Here is a 16,204-nt window from a genome sequence, read left to right as displayed (position 1 = left end):
GACTTTTATATTTATCATATTAAAGTAAATATGTTAAATCGAATTAAGTTAAATTATGAAATGATTCAGGTGAGTAAGCAAAATGAAAATATCTTCAAACTTTGATGAATACATTAGAACATATTAATTTTTAAATTAATGAACTAATGTATCATTCTCGATTTCGACTAACGGGTTGACTGTTAAGCCTAACACATTTTTTTTTCAAGAATACTGTAGTTATTGCGTAGTCGTAGTTATTATTAGTACGTATGGGGACAACACCTTTTAAAAAACTTTTAAAATAATACAACGTTTATCAATATAGTTAATTGGCATGAAACAATTTCTTGTTTAGTTTACGTTATAGCAAGGTTTTATCACAAATATTCAATAATTTTCAGAATAATATAGTTGTTAGATTCCATTCCACAATACGATATATGATATAAAATAAAATACATAAACACGAGAAATAATTGCCTGGATTGCAAACTAATAAAAAGCTTAAACTATAATTCTAAATGGAGAATTGGCCAGGAATGAAGTTTTTTAATAGACTACTATAGGTGATAGTATTCGTAAGAATGTAGCCTCTTTAAAATAACAATCACCTACAGTTTAAATACACACCAGTAATTAACTAAGTTTGATTAAATCAATTCAAAATTAATTTTTTTAACTGGACAAAAGAGTATTTTGTATTCAACGAACAAAAGTAAATGCAATTGCCAAACTGTTGCCAGAGTATTAAGTTAACCATGATTGTATTTCCCTTCAATTACCTACTTCTTCATTGATATTTCCGCTGTTGTTATTTAATACTGTTAAAATAACAATGTTTGATACTAAAATACTAAAATTAGTGCTAAAATAAATGTTTAATACTGTAAAACATAACCGAAATCATAGTGAAAAGTTAAATACAGTTTTTCGGTAGTTAAAATATTCACCTAAAAACTGTCTTTGATTGAATCGGAAAATAAATAATCACTGACGTGCTAACAAAGAAGAACTTTTCCACAACTGCAGTGCTACTTACTTAAAAGTAAAAAATGGAAATGTTTCTTCTATGTTTCTTTAATAAATTGGACCAGCCTACTTGCTAGAGTTATTTTTGTTAAAATATAGGGTACAATATAACTAGGTACATTCTTTTTAAAGTAGGTAATTAATTTCCCAAAAATCTTACAAACAATAAACGAAGACACTTTCTGAAAAAGCTATAACATACCAACATATCTATAGCTCGATAACTACTATACCAAACCAACCACAAGCTACTACCATAAACATTCGGCATATTTTAAAAGTGAATAAAAAAATCTAAAAGATGAACCAATTCGTGGATTATGCAGAAGTAATAAATTGCAAGACTTGTTGAGCGATCAATGACGTGTAGACATACATGTTTTTATGTATTGAGCAAATCTGCTTTCTCTATGACGAGTCGAATCTTCTGATTTCCGGTCATCACATGACTTCCGGTGGAACGGAACCACCACCAATCACGTCAAATCACATGTTATTTCCCGCGCTTTTTGTCGTGACGTAAGGTAATAAAATCGCTATTGACTCAGAGCTAGTGTATTTATGTTTTGATGGTCACTTAATTCTTAACTTCATTTACTACTTTTGTTTAGCAACAGTCTATTTATTTTTTTATATATAGTGCATAGTGTATGTAGGAAAAAAATATTCCTTAGAATAAAATTGTTCTAAAACATCCATCCATACTTCGGAATGACTCACAAAAACCCTCTGCAACACTACAGGATGAGAAATTAAATGACATTTCAAAATACGAAGTAATCAATATTCCAAAATAATAAGGAAAAATTAGTCCAGTCACAGAATTAAAAGGAAAACAATATGTTATCATATATAACTCATGAATTAAAATATATTTAACAAAAGTTTTGTGTCAACGTTGAATTATACCAAAGCAATATACCACAATGTAGTTAGAAGTGTTACATTCTTGTAACATGTTTCAAAAAAGTTTCAACTTCTAATTTACACATAAAAAAGTGTAAAAAACTATTATATAATGACAATATCTTAAGATCGTAATAATCCTATTAGATTTTGTCGAAAGTAAACCATTTTTGTTAAGGGCTAATTATTACTCCCCCCATTCATAATATATGGACGATATATTGTTTTCGTCAACTAGTTAATTATTCTTTGACTAATCGTGAAGTTTAGCTGCTTTGGCAAACAAACAACCGTTAGCCTTTAACGACTTAAGGTTTAGAGGTTTCCTTTTACGAGTCAATAACTTTAAAGCTTGGGTCTTTCCAATCCAAGTGTACTGAACAAATAGTTTTTCGTCTCAAATTGTTACCACGTTATGTTACCACGTAAAGTTACCACGTTATCCTTATGCAAAACATGTTTGTTTACATTATGATCAGCTAAATAATTTAATTGCTGTTAATATTTTAGTTGCAATTTAAGGAAACGTGAGCTACAAACATTTACTGACTTGGTTGAAATGAAAATTTACTATAAGAATTTGGATTGGCGTAAACATTACAATGGAAAAAAGCGAGAAAGCCTGAACAATTTGATATAATAAAAATAAAAATAAATTTACACTGTTCTGCATTTCTTTAGCAATCATTGAAAGAGCCGATTTGCAAACTATTGAAATATAGGAGAGTCGTAGAGCCACCAAGCAGAATAAATAGAAATAATGTTTTATTTTAGAATGTTTAATCGTAATTATGGACAACCTAATGCGGCTATTAAGGGGAAATATTTGTAGTAAACGCAAAAAACACGATCATATTTTGAAAAATGATAATATGTTAACAAGAAATGTTGCTTATATCGATCTGTTAGGTACATCGTGAGTATTTCCATAATCTTTGAGTAGACTGTTCTAAAGTCATTGGAAATTATTACTGTTATTTTTTTTAATAACTCCTGTAATTCTTCGCAATTGTTAATTCGTGCTACATGTAAATTAGCTCTATATATTAATAGACAAGCATGATTATTGAAAAGCTCTTTTCTCATCTCCTTTACATCGAACGGAAAATTTACGCACACTGTTAGAAATATATTTGCCTGTAGATGTGCAGAATCCCTTTATAAATTAAAATAGGCTAAAAACTAAAATTAATTTTAAATTAATTAACACGGTCCTTGTGGGTTTCCATGTTGGTGACGAAATAACAACAAAATATAAACAGAAAATCAAAACAATTAAAAGAAATGTTAATCACATGTTTTATGAACAGCGTGAGGTGAAAATAGAGAAGTTTGCACATTACATACTTTTGGTCGAGTTTTCGACCACGAGGTGAGCTCTAGTTGTCATACTTAAATTAGTTTTATGCCAAACCGAAGTTTAAAGGATTTAGACATAAAGGTTCATCAACCAAAGTTTATTTAAATTTTAAATTAAATCTTCAGGTGACCTTTCTTGCAATTCAAATTCAAATCTTTTAAACTCCAGTACAACAAAAAAACTCAGTTTTCTCGGTTTTGACTGTTTTAAATGTTTTACATCATTTAATCCCAAAATTTTCATGGGTATTTTATTTAGAAATAGTGTTACTCGTAACTGGAAAAAGTAAACAGAATGGACAAGGAATACAATACAGTTATAAATAGTTATAATGGTATTAGAAGTAAAGTTTATGGAAGTGTTAATGATGCTAAAACTATAAAAAGGCGCATAACGTGTATTGCAAAGTATTTTAATAAAATAATAACAATTTCTCTTCAATATTATATAGCTAAGACATTTTCACTCAGTGAAGTTATCAGCCTACAATGGTATATATTTTGAGTTCTTCCATCAATTGTATTTAAAAATTTGATCATGTTATAATAATATTTTATAATTGTGTAATTAAATTTGTTATGCAATATTAAATAACAAACCTGGGTTGGATACGAATAATTCAATCAGGTAACACATTCTTAGTTGATTATGTTTTAAACATGTGTATAAGAAATCACTACGTTGATTTCAGATTAAAACAGACGTCAAAACACTTAATAAAAGTCAATTCAAAGTGTTTGTCCTCAATTGATTAATCTGACACCTAAAAGGTCAATAACCATCAAATATTAACCTGCAGATTGCGAAAATCCAATTAAGCTTTCCTTTGTATCTCGAATGGCCTTAACCTGTGTGTCGATTGAAAGAGCTACAGAAATCATAACGCAATTGGAGTTTTTGTACTAACTTAGTTGACAATATTTATTTCAAAAATATGTTCATCAATGGCTAAGATATTTTATTCTTACGTATGAGAACACGGTGGTTGTTGGTACATACATTCAGTTATTATTTAAATTGTAGGCCAATATACAGTTCATAGTAAACCGAAAATAAATAAAACAATTAATATATAAGGAGTGAACCTATAAACATTCTTTGAGTAAAGACTTTTGGTGAGCTATTTAGTTCATTTTTTTGTTATGAAAAATGTATGGAGTTGATAAAATGCAGGATAAAGCCATATGAGTGATTAAACCCGTATAAGGAAAGAAATTTGAAATTTTATATTTACAAACAATTATTCTTGTCTCTAAGCTAGTAAGATTAATTAGTTTATTACAGGATCCAAACGAAGTTACAGTGAAATAAAAGTAATTTAATTCACAAACAGAAAGAAGCATTGTGAATGCGCCATTCAAACTCCGGCCTAGGGGGAACATTCTACAGTAGACAGGGAATAAAGTTTCAGGGTTTATATTGAGGTAAATTGAATTAGGTTGGGAACACTGCGTTCATTTTCACACAGTTGCTGACAATTGAATGACTAACAGAAAGTAAACCAGATTTACAATAAAAACACCATATACTGAACGTAATTAAATATTAAATGTGGCATATTTCATTAGTTGAATTATGTAGAAAAACACTGTTGTATACATTTAATATGAGGTAAATGTATAAATTGATTAGTAGTCGAAGAGTGATTCATATGTGTTAGGTACTTTATATTTTTATCCAACTGTATTTCAAATGCATACAAATCCATTTTATAAATATTTATTAAATTTATATTATAGATAGTAATATTTCATAAATATAAGTTCTTGATCGGTTATACTAGAAACAACACAGAATCCTCAATGTTCAAACAATTTTTTATATATTTAAATGAAACATGGTAATTAAAGGTGACTTTTTCGTTTTCTCAAAATGATGATTTTATTACCTATTTATAATTTAATAATAAAGTATTTTATTGGGCGTTAAATAATATTACAAACTGCAATAGACCTCGTTTTATATATATAACATTAAAAACTTTAATAATGCTCAATGGCCCGTAACGTACTTAATAGGATATATCACATTAAAAATAATAGTACCTGCCAATTGTACATGCATATCAAATTGCTGTTTCAAAGGCGTTACAATGAATAAATAAGCTATACAGTTATATAAGTTACACATGGTGATTCAAATTTTGTTTTTAAAATCTATGTGTTTTAAAATGTGCTCTATAAAGTAATTAAAGTAGGTGACAACCCTGAAATAAAAAGCTCGCCTAATCTCAAGGGAAGCCTATTTGTGATGTGATTGGCTGCAGCAGTAAATCCCTCTCTCCCATTGGTTGGTTTGTTTTATTGTTGCGTTGACGTCATAGTTGAAAATAGCCCTGACGTAATCCAGGAAAGAATGATGTGCTGAATTAAAATGGCTAAATATAACACAATGTCGTGTTCGACATGACAAACTGTTGTTGCGCTCTATTTTCATGCTCTAATATGTCAAACACCAAATAGGCAAGTGGGAAGTGTTTAAAAGCGAATGAATGCGTGTAAAATAGCACACATACAAAACCAGTTTCACTTAGTTTGTAATATGCCAATACCCAAAGTTTAAAATGAAAGTGCTAACAATTATTGAATGCTGACACATTACAAAATACAATTTTTCAATATCCGTATCTTTCGTAATTATGAGTTGTTTACTAGTATTTGAGCATATTCCCACAACGCTGTTTGGATGGAAACAAACACGGAAATGCCTTATATTAAAGCACATATTTTACCAGCGAGTCCAAAACTTTTGTTGCAAATAAATCAAACTGAACACTAAAACCAAACACAATCTTCGGTAAATGAATCTCAAAACAATTGAAGAAGGGGATGGAATCTTAAAAACCGATAAATTTACTTAACTCTAAACTTATTAATTTTGAATAATTAAAGTTTGCTTCTAACCAGTTGTAAAATCTAAAACAAAAATTTATTAAATTATTATACCAATCTAAGTATACATCATTGAACAAGATATTTAGAAACTTTTACTATGCGACTCCCATTGTGTTTTTTTCTCTTTTTTTCAGGTTGAAATATTGAATTATCTATAATAACTCCTGCTTATGGGCCATAAGCAGGAGTTATTATAGATAATTCAATATTTATGGGTCAGGTTGGGTTGGGTTACATTAGGTTGGGTTGGGTTAGTTTAGGTTAGGTTTGGTTATAATCGAGACATGAAATAAAACTTCAATTTTGTATTGTTACATACAAATTACATATCAGTTAGCAGTAGTTGCGCAACAAAAAAGATCCTAATTTTAGTTTATAAAAAAATAATTTGCATAACTTAAAATATATTTTGGCATTTTTAGCGTGACAAAATACTATACTGTTCGTAATAGAGCTTAAGCGGTTGCCTATTATTGTAGCCAAAGGCTGAAAGCCGCATTGCAGCAAGGTTGGCATAACTGCTTCCGGCGGATGTGCATTTCCGAATATCGGGTATCCGGTTCCGGTCAGCCTTATGGTGTACTTCCGGTTGTAAGAGAGCTCCACAAAGAAATTGTTTTACATAGCAACTAGAATGAAGATTAATTTGTTTCATTCATAAGACTTTACCTAGTCTATTTGGTAAAATACTTTTTCATGAATTAAAATTTTCAAAATTATAATTTTGTCCTTAACATTGTTTGTATCTAAGTATGTTTGTCAAATTGCCGGATCATGTGGAATAGTTAAGTAACCAAACCAGTGCGCGAAGTGGCACTTTGTGCTCGCGTTACACATTATATTTTTCCTACAGTAACTATAAAGGATATAATTTATCATTTGAAACAAGTCTTTGAAACAATAAACAACACGTTTAAGGTTAGGTTAAATCCAAGCGTTGAACGAAAATAGAATGTCAACACGAAACAACACGTTAAGTCGTAGTATCAATACTCGCAGGCTGTGAAACAATGCACTAGCTAGTCGTAGTATCTTTAAAGTGTTATCAACGTATTCTCAAGCGTACACATATTACGTGCCTTATAAAAACACACTTTTTTGTATTCTTTGGTTAGAATACTAGAGTGCGGCAAAACTAATTTGCGTGCTATAATCAGTGCAATGTCAGGTAATTGTAGGAAAATGAATATTACATATTTGTGTTCTTTCCCTAAAGGGATTTTGCAGTCAATATATTACGGAAATGCAAAACATCGGAATTTTGCAAAAATAAGGTAACTAGAAAAGAAACTAGAAACTAAACCACTGTTACAATCGTATGTCTATTGATAGGCAATTTAATGTTATTCAGTTTACTAAATTCACTAGTTAGTTCATTTCTCTATATGAAAAAATAATCATTTTTCACTTTTAACATGCGAAAACATCTTGAAAGTACTGGGCCAGTGTAGATAAAATTCCGTTTAAGGCCGGGAATAAAGTGTCTAGGTTTATACGGAGTGGCAAATTGAATTAGGCGTTCATTGCGTCGCGAGGTCGCCAACACCTACACAAAGAAATGTGGCTTTTAGACGTTATACTGATTTACGTAAAATCATCAAGCGAGTAGTTAAGTATACAAAAGAAAAATTACAAAAATTGAATAATAAACGTTTTAAAAATATGTAGTGTTAAGCTGTGTTAGTAGGTTTTAATGACACGAAAATGTTCTGATTAAGGGCAATGGTACTGATATATGAATATAATTGGATTCAATTTAATGATCTGTAATATAAGGCTCCTTAGATTTTTTTGTTTATTGAGGGAGAATATGTTTTCTTAAATTCAGTAAAACCTCCCTCAACACGAGAGTCTGCGTACGGTACTCTACAGTCAACGGCTGACAGGGTGTACGCAAAATCGAGCAGTTTTATTTAGAACAATTGATTTTAATTTTTGAATATTCAACCTTTCTTAGAAGATTGTTTACTCAATGTTAAACAATATTCATGTAAGAAATAAATTTATACCTAAAAATCTTTCTGTTACTGTATTTATCAATAAAATTCAATTGAAATTTCAGTGTTCTGGATAACTCGACAACCTCCACGTTAACAATTGTGGAGTTATTGAGGTTTTACTGTATTAATTTTTATAAGTTAGTAGGTTAAAGGGTTAAATTAGGTAAGATAATTGACTCAAGTAGTAACAAAAGAAAAGAAAAGTACATCATAAAAAAGACTATTAATATAAGTACAAAGCAACATAACGAAATATTTTCTTCGGCCAATCTATGGTCATTATAAATCTGAAATGTTATTGCCCGAACATATACTACATAATTAGTATATATTTTTAGGGGAAAAATATTAACCCTAACAAGTGCACATTTTACTCTCTTGCTATACTCACAGGTCATACAGAAGTGAAGTGAATCCTCTCCAGTTCTTGGTCTTCAGCCTTTGACCTTTGAGCTTTAGCATGTATTTCCTGTTTCTTTCTTAGTAAGCATTAAGCATTGAATATAACTTGCAGTGACTTCGTATTGATAATTATTATTTATGATTTAATATACAACACTCCTTTCCCCTTTAAAAAAAACTTAAAACTCTTCTTGAAAATAAAATAAAATAACACTTCTTTTATAAATGTTCGCAGCATCTTAATTTCAAAATAAAATTCATTGTTTGTCAAATGTAAAATAAAATTAACTTAATCTTGCTGCGAACTTGTTCTCTTGTCTACTAAAGATTAAGTTTCTGCGGGGCCGTTATCATCCTTTTGGACCTCCGCAGGGGTTCTTGTTCGTGAGTTATACTTCCTTTAGGTAATGGAGATTTCCGAGGTGATGGAGATTTCTGAGGTGGTAAAGATTTCCGAGGTGGTGGTGATCTCGTGGGACTCTGTGATTGATCAACATGTATAGGAGGTTCGACCAGACTTTTGCTTGGTGATAGCACTGGTAAGGGTCGTGGAGGAGTGATTTCTGGTTCTTCTCTTCTCATAATGGGCAATTCACCTTCCAACTCTTTCAAATGATCGGCATGTACAAACCGTTTCTGTCCCCTTACGCTAACAATGTAAGTCACAGGACTGATACACTTGATAATAACTCCCGACATCCATCTTGTTTCTTCGTTACGGATACTTTTGACCCAGACTTCCTGTCCTAGTGTGAACGACCTCCATTTTCCTCTATGTTGGTCACTGGATTCTTTTATTTTCTGTTGCTTGCTCTCCATGTTGCTTTTGAAATCTGGTTTTAGCAGAGTGAATCTGGTTCTAGGCTGAAAACCCAAAAATAGTTCCGAAGGTGTTCTACCAGTGATTGAGTGAGGTGTGTTACGGTAAGCGAACATGAAACAATCCAGTTTGTGCTGCAAAGTCCGATTTCGGCCCTTGAGGTTGTCTTGGAGTACTTGCTTTAAGAGAGATGTTTTAAAAGTACCCACCATAGACTCTGCTTGGCCGTTACTCGCCGGATGATATGGAGGGGAGAAAATGTGATTAATTCCATTGAATCTCAAAAAACTTTCAAATTCTTCTGACCTAAAAGGCGGTCCTCCGTCTGTGATGATGTTCTCCGGAACTCCGTATGCGGCAAAGCATGTACGTAATTTTTCAATAGTTTTTGAGGCGTTGGTACCATTCATTTGGTATACTTCGACCCATTTAGAGAAACTGTCCACTAGTATCAGAAAATAAACACCATCCTTCTGAGCGAAATCTAGGTGCACACGCTGCCATTTCTTTGAAGGCCACTGCCACGGCTGTAGAGGCAGCTTAGGGGCAGATTTACGGGTCATTTGACAAATCTCACAAGTTTTAACAACATTTTCAATTTGGTCATCAATTTTAGGCCACCACACAAAACTTCTGGCCAAAGCTTTCATTTTGCAAACACCAGGATGTTCTTCATGTAACATGTCTAAGAGGTGTTTTTGAAATCTAGTAGGAATGAGGACTCGATTTCCCCAAAGAATACAACCATTTTCCACTGAAAGTTCGTTCTTTCTCAGAAAGAAAGCTCTTAATGGCTCATCCTTATCTAAATGTGTAGGCCAGCCTTGAAGTGTCAAATCTAAGACTTTAGAAAACAACAGATCTCTTCGGGTTGCAAGACTTATTTCTTTTGCTGTGAGAGGTAGTTCTGGAAATGGAGCAAAAAACTGAATAACTGAAATATCTTCAGAGTTTGGGTCGAGTTTCTTAGGAAGACGTGAAAGAGCGTCAGCTTCTACAATTTCAGAACCTTTTCGATAGATGATGTGGTAGTCATACGCAGACAAAATTATTGCCCAACGTTGCATGCGGGCAGCTGCAAGAACTGGGATACCCTTTTTCTCTCCTAGGAGTGCTGTTAAAGGGGCATGATCCGTAATCAATGTGAATGATCGACCAAAAATATATTTGTGAAATTTCTTTACTCCGAATATGATAGCAAGGGCTTCTTTATCTAACTGAGCATAGTTCATTTCGGATTTTGTAAGACTTCGAGAAGCATACGCAACTGGTCGGACAGATCCGTCCGGCATAGTGTGAGACATAACACTGGCGATCCCATAAGGGCTTGCATCGCATGTCACTTGGATTTTCAACTTTGGATCATAAGGTACCAAAACATTACTTTGAGTTAAAAGCAGTTTACTCTCATTAAAAGCTTTTGAACATTCTGAATTCCATTGCCAGGGTTTGGCTTTATGAAGCAACTGATGCAACGGGTATAACACCGTGGATAGGTTAGGGAGAAAACGCCCATAAAAATTCAATAGGCCTAGATAGGCTCTTAGCTGGGTAACATCGGTAGGTTCGGGTGCATCCAAAATAGCTTTAACTAGTTTATCGGTAGGGTGTATTCCGAACTCATCAATCCTATGTCCAAGGAAATTCAAACTGGGTTTAAGGAACTCACTTTTCTGGTAGTTAGCCTTGATACCGAATTCTTTAAGTCGCACTAGAAGAGCTTCGGTTTTGTTTACTGCATCTTGCATGTTGTGGCCTACAATCAAAATATCATCCAGAAAACAGTATGTACTATTTAATCCTTTTAGGATGCGGTCCATGACCGCTTGGAACTGAAAAGGTGCACTCGTAATCCCAAAGGGTAGTCTTTTGTACCTGAAAAGACCTTTGTGGGTGTTTACCGTTAAGAATGGTTGCGATTTTTCGCCTACACCTAACTGCAAATAGGCTGAAGTCAAATCAATTTTTGAAAATATTTTCCCACCTGAAAGTTTTGTGAATATATCTTCTGATGTAGGGAGTGGATAATGCTCCGAATTTTTCAAAACTCGGTTTAAGGTTACTTTGAAATCCCCACACAGTCGCACTGATTTTCCGTCAGGTTTTAAAACACAAACCAAGGGTGTACTCCACTGGCTATCTTTGACTGGATAAATAACATCAGATTTAACAAGATTATCAAGTTCTTTTTCGACTGATTCTCTTAAAGCATATGGAACAGGTCTAGCCTTACAAAAAATTGGAGTCGCCTCTTCATCTACAGCAATCTCCGTTGTGATACCTTTAATTAGACCCATTTGCCCTTCAAAAACATCCATAAATTTACTTTTCAAGTCATTTTCTACAGAAGCGGTAGAAGTAGAAACATTATGGCTAGACTTGCCTGCATTATTTCCAGATCCAACCTGTAATATCCTGTTCCAGTCCAACTTCAACTGATGTAGCCAATTACGTCCCAACAGTGCTGGCTGTCGATGATCGGTGATTCCTACAACCACTACAGGTAGATGGTAGTCCTTTCCTTCGTGCGAAACTGCGGCTTTGAACTCTCCCAAAACATCCAATGGGTGTCCAGTGTACGACTTCAGCTGCAACTCAGTAGGCCTTAAATTTATATGACTAAATTTATCATCATAAATATGTTTAGGTAAAACAGTCATAATAGCACCGGTGTCAATAACCATATCCAATGGTTTGTCTTCGACCATCAAGGTGGTTCGATAATTGTTATCAAAAGAAACTTCATTTATCAAAGAAACACACTGTAAATCATAGCAAGTATTTACATCTTCATCTGGACTATCAGTTACAAAATTTACTCTTGACCTATTACTCGTAGGTTTAGGCTTACTTCCATGTTTTTGCTTACAAACACTCGACAAATGGCCTATTTTACCACAAGAGTGACATCGTGCTCCTTTGAAGAAACACATATTACAATTATGACCAGTTTTGCCACACCTGTAGCATTTATAGTCTTTCTTATTTTCCATGAGGTTATTACCTTTGACATAACCTAGTTTTGGCTTTTGGAAATTGTTTTTACCCCCCACTAGGCTTAGAACTATGTCTGTACGATTTTACAAAATCTATTTCACCCACTTCTCCCTGTGAATGAAATCCTTTGACTTCCTTCCTTGCAGCCTCTAGCCTACAAGCAAGTTCAAAGAGTTGCGCAAAATTTGAATCGGTCTCTGTCATCAACCGTTGTTGAATATCCTCATTTTTAATCCCACTAACAAAGCGGTCCCTCATGGCATCGTTTAAGAAATTACCAAAATCACAAGAAGCAGCTAAATGTTTAATCTGCACTGCGTACTGAGCTAACGTTTCCCCCTCTTTTTGGAACCTTTTGTGGAATTTACACCTTTCAGAAATAATTGACTTTTCTGGTGTGAAATGACCCTTTAAGGCCTTAATTAAATTGTCATAAGTTTCATCAGCAAGCTTTTTGGGAAGCAATAAGTTTTTCATAACTCCAAAAACTTTAGGCCCTATAACCATAAGGAATAATGGAACTTTGTCTGTTTCCTTCACAGAATTAGCGTTTATGTACAACTCAAATCTTTCCAAATAATTACTAAGATCTTCCACTTCTTCATTAAATTCAGAGAATTTACCAGTAACTGACATTTTGCTATGGCAAATGTTTGTTTTAGGCATGAACAGTACAGTAAAAAACTTTCCAAAGTCAGGACTAGCCTAGGCCTATTCCAAGAAACATAAGTCCATTTCATTGCATTTGACTGATTTAATTTTACTTTTAACCTTTAAGAAGATTATATATTACTAAAGTAGATCCATTTGCTTCAAAAGTTACAAAAAGTTGCAAATGATTTTCCAAATTTATAATATTTCCACTTAGGATTTCCTGCAAAATGCTTTGTCTGAACAGGTTTCTGCAAAGTTCTGTACTAACATGAAAATTGATGACAAGTCCTATATTTTACATAAATACCTTGCCTTTGTGTGTTTTTGAAATAAAATATTCCTTTTTCCAGATATCAATAAAAACTCAGCTTTAAAATTTAATCAACTTATAAACTTGCAATAGTTGACTTGTAACTTTTTGTGAAAACTGAACATGTGACTTGTCTCCTCTTGATGCAGATTTTACTAATATTTCACTTTTATTTGTAGAATTTGTACTAGAAAACACTGTTTTAATAACTTTTAAACTAATATTTAAGACTTCCACAAGCTCGTCGCCAAATTAGTATATATTTTTAGGGGAAAAATATTAACCCTAACAAGTGCACATTTTACTCTCTTGCTATACTCACAGGTCATACAGAAGTGAAGTGAATCCTCTCCAGTTCTTGGTCTTCAGCCTTTGACCTTTGAGCTTTAGCATGTATTTCCTGTTTCTTTCTTAGTAAGCATTAAGCATTGAATATAACTTGCAGTGACTTCGTATTGATAATTATTATTTATGATTTAATATACAACAATAATAAGTACAAAATAATGTATATTTCTGTTTGAAACCCTTTCATTTCAAGCCAGTCAGTGGTTTAAGACTAGCATCTGCACATCTTAAAAGGTTCGTTAAAATGCAAAGTACCAAAGAAAGCTTTGCTTCATGTTTTGTGCGGTCGATGGCATTATTACTCAAACTCAGGCAATCCCCAGCATATCTCCCTTTGAAAGATTAATGGAAAAATGGGAATCTAGGAGAAACGATTGCTGTCTTGATTCTTAGATTCTTATACCAAATAATGGCACGAGTTGTATGATTTGCTGCACCCAACTACAGCCTCTGACATTAAATTCACAGACTACTTAGAATGGTGTACTGTATACAGGGTGACAATTAAGTCTTAGGACGACTTTATAACTTTAATACGAAAGAGATATCACAATTAAATTTGACACGTCATTACTACTTTTAGTAAGCTACTTTTCTGTTTACATGATGATCAGATGTCACTTGTGGGGGACGGCCCATAGGGAGTAAGTTGAAAATCTTGAAGGTAAACATATGTTGTTATGTGTATCATATTAAAGGTCTTGTTGAGCTAAAAACAATGCCGCAAACCAGACCTCAAATAGACAACCGGTCAAAAATGGCAATCGTTCAAAGATTTATTGAATCTGCCATTTTGGTTCTTTAAACGGCTGCCATTTTTTACTCAATTGTTCTTTTGAGCCCAAATTTGCAACATTGTATTCTACAAATAAAGACCTTTCATTTATTTGATATGCATTTCGACCTATGCTTACGTTCATGATTTTTTTCCGTCTTCTGGTGGGCGCCCCCTAGGGAGGTGGCGTATAATACCATAGCAAATTCAATGAACCTTTAAACAGCTGTAATTTTTGGCTCGATTGTCAATTTGAGGTCCTGTTTGTGGCAATGTTTTAGTTTAACAGGACCTTTAATTTTATGTACATATCAACCTAGGCTTACCTTTAAGATTTTCAACTTACTCCCTATGGGCTATCCCCCATAGGTGACATCCGATCACCATGTGCACAAAAAAGTAGCTCACTACTACCTGTAATGTTATGCCAAATTTGGTTGAGATATCTCTTTTTGTTTTAAAGTTATAAAGTCGTCCTAAGACTTAATTGTCACTCTGTATACTATCCCTCTTTTCCTTCCCCCACTACCTATGGATCAGTCCGAGATGACAGACTGGACAATAGGTGTCCAGTCTTTGTTCCATTGATAGTACTCAATGTATTCTGTCCGAATCAAAGCATTGTTCTATTGAACAGTTCTTTGTTTTGGATCGATCCATTGTGACCAGATCGTGTAAGATCGAAAAGGAATCGGAGTCTAATTTACTATGTATACTTATTTTAGAGATGGGTACCTAGGAATACTTAATATATATTGATGATGCTTAAGATAGACCACGATTAGTGGAAAATGGTCGAAAATTGAGGATAGTTGTTTGAGAATAAATTAATTTTTACACAAGATCAACAAGGCACAAGTCAACAATCTACACGGATGTAAGTGTATATAAGTCTAATATTGTATCTAATAAGTCATATATTTGACACCAGGCTCTTTAAAGGGAACATAACGATACTGAAAGAGAGCATCTAGTGGATTCATCAGCTGTTTTCTAGTTTGTATTGAAGGTGTCGAAAACAAAAACAAAACACAATCTTAAGCCAAAACTTAATCTCACATCTGAAGCATAAAGCTTCCTGATTAAAACATTTAGTTAGCCACATAGAAACAAAGCTTGAAACACCTGTTTTACTAGCAATGCCCACATTAGAACATAGTTCAGGTACAAACGGCGCATGAAGGGCTCCGACCCACTTCATATTCACCACGTTGAATGTTTCATGAATATCGACTCATGCTAAGTGTCCACTAACTCGGAGGTTGATTTTACTCACGATATCCAAGCTTCGGTAGTCTCACCTTTGAATTTTCAAGCAACAATAGAGTTTCCTTTGTATTTAATCGTGCGAGCGGCGTTTTGTAAAAACTGACCGTGAAGAGCTAAATCCATCTAACAGACGATTCTTAGCAATGCATACGTCATTTAAAATTAATTATACTAGTAATTTACCCGTACTTCGCAATATGCTGAGAGAGCAAAGTTAGAAGATTACTTTAACATAGTTAATGCAGTTATAGAACGACCATAAAAACCTTCCTAGTACGTGAGAAATAAAATTAACACTTCTGCCAAAACCTAAACACTGACTTTGAAAACAACGTGCGCTTTCTTTCTGTTGCCATTAATACCATTTATAATTCACTTTTTCCAGCCACGGACCTTCGAAAGCTGGAATATCGAACGATGGAAATTTAAACATTTTTTAAGTAGGTAAGCTCCTGATA

The 16,204-nt window shown here is 33.3% G+C and overlaps 1 protein-coding gene across 2 annotated transcripts in view; it reads right to left on the bottom strand.

Annotated features, from left to right (window-relative positions):
* The window catches only part of LOC128999868 (uncharacterized), a 148,197-nt gene that overhangs the window by 62,560 nt on the left and 69,433 nt on the right, over positions 1-16,204 (bottom strand). The window lies entirely within an intron of this gene.

The sequence above is a fragment of the Macrosteles quadrilineatus genome, unplaced genomic scaffold, assembly GCF_028750875.1.
Source record: "Macrosteles quadrilineatus isolate MER2022 unplaced genomic scaffold, UCM_ALF_1.0 Scaffold_8__2_contigs__length_117827958, whole genome shotgun sequence".
Taxonomy (NCBI): domain Eukaryota; kingdom Metazoa; phylum Arthropoda; class Insecta; order Hemiptera; family Cicadellidae; genus Macrosteles; species Macrosteles quadrilineatus.
Note: the sequence above shows the minus strand (reverse complement) of the source record. Positions and strands in the feature narration are given on the sequence as shown.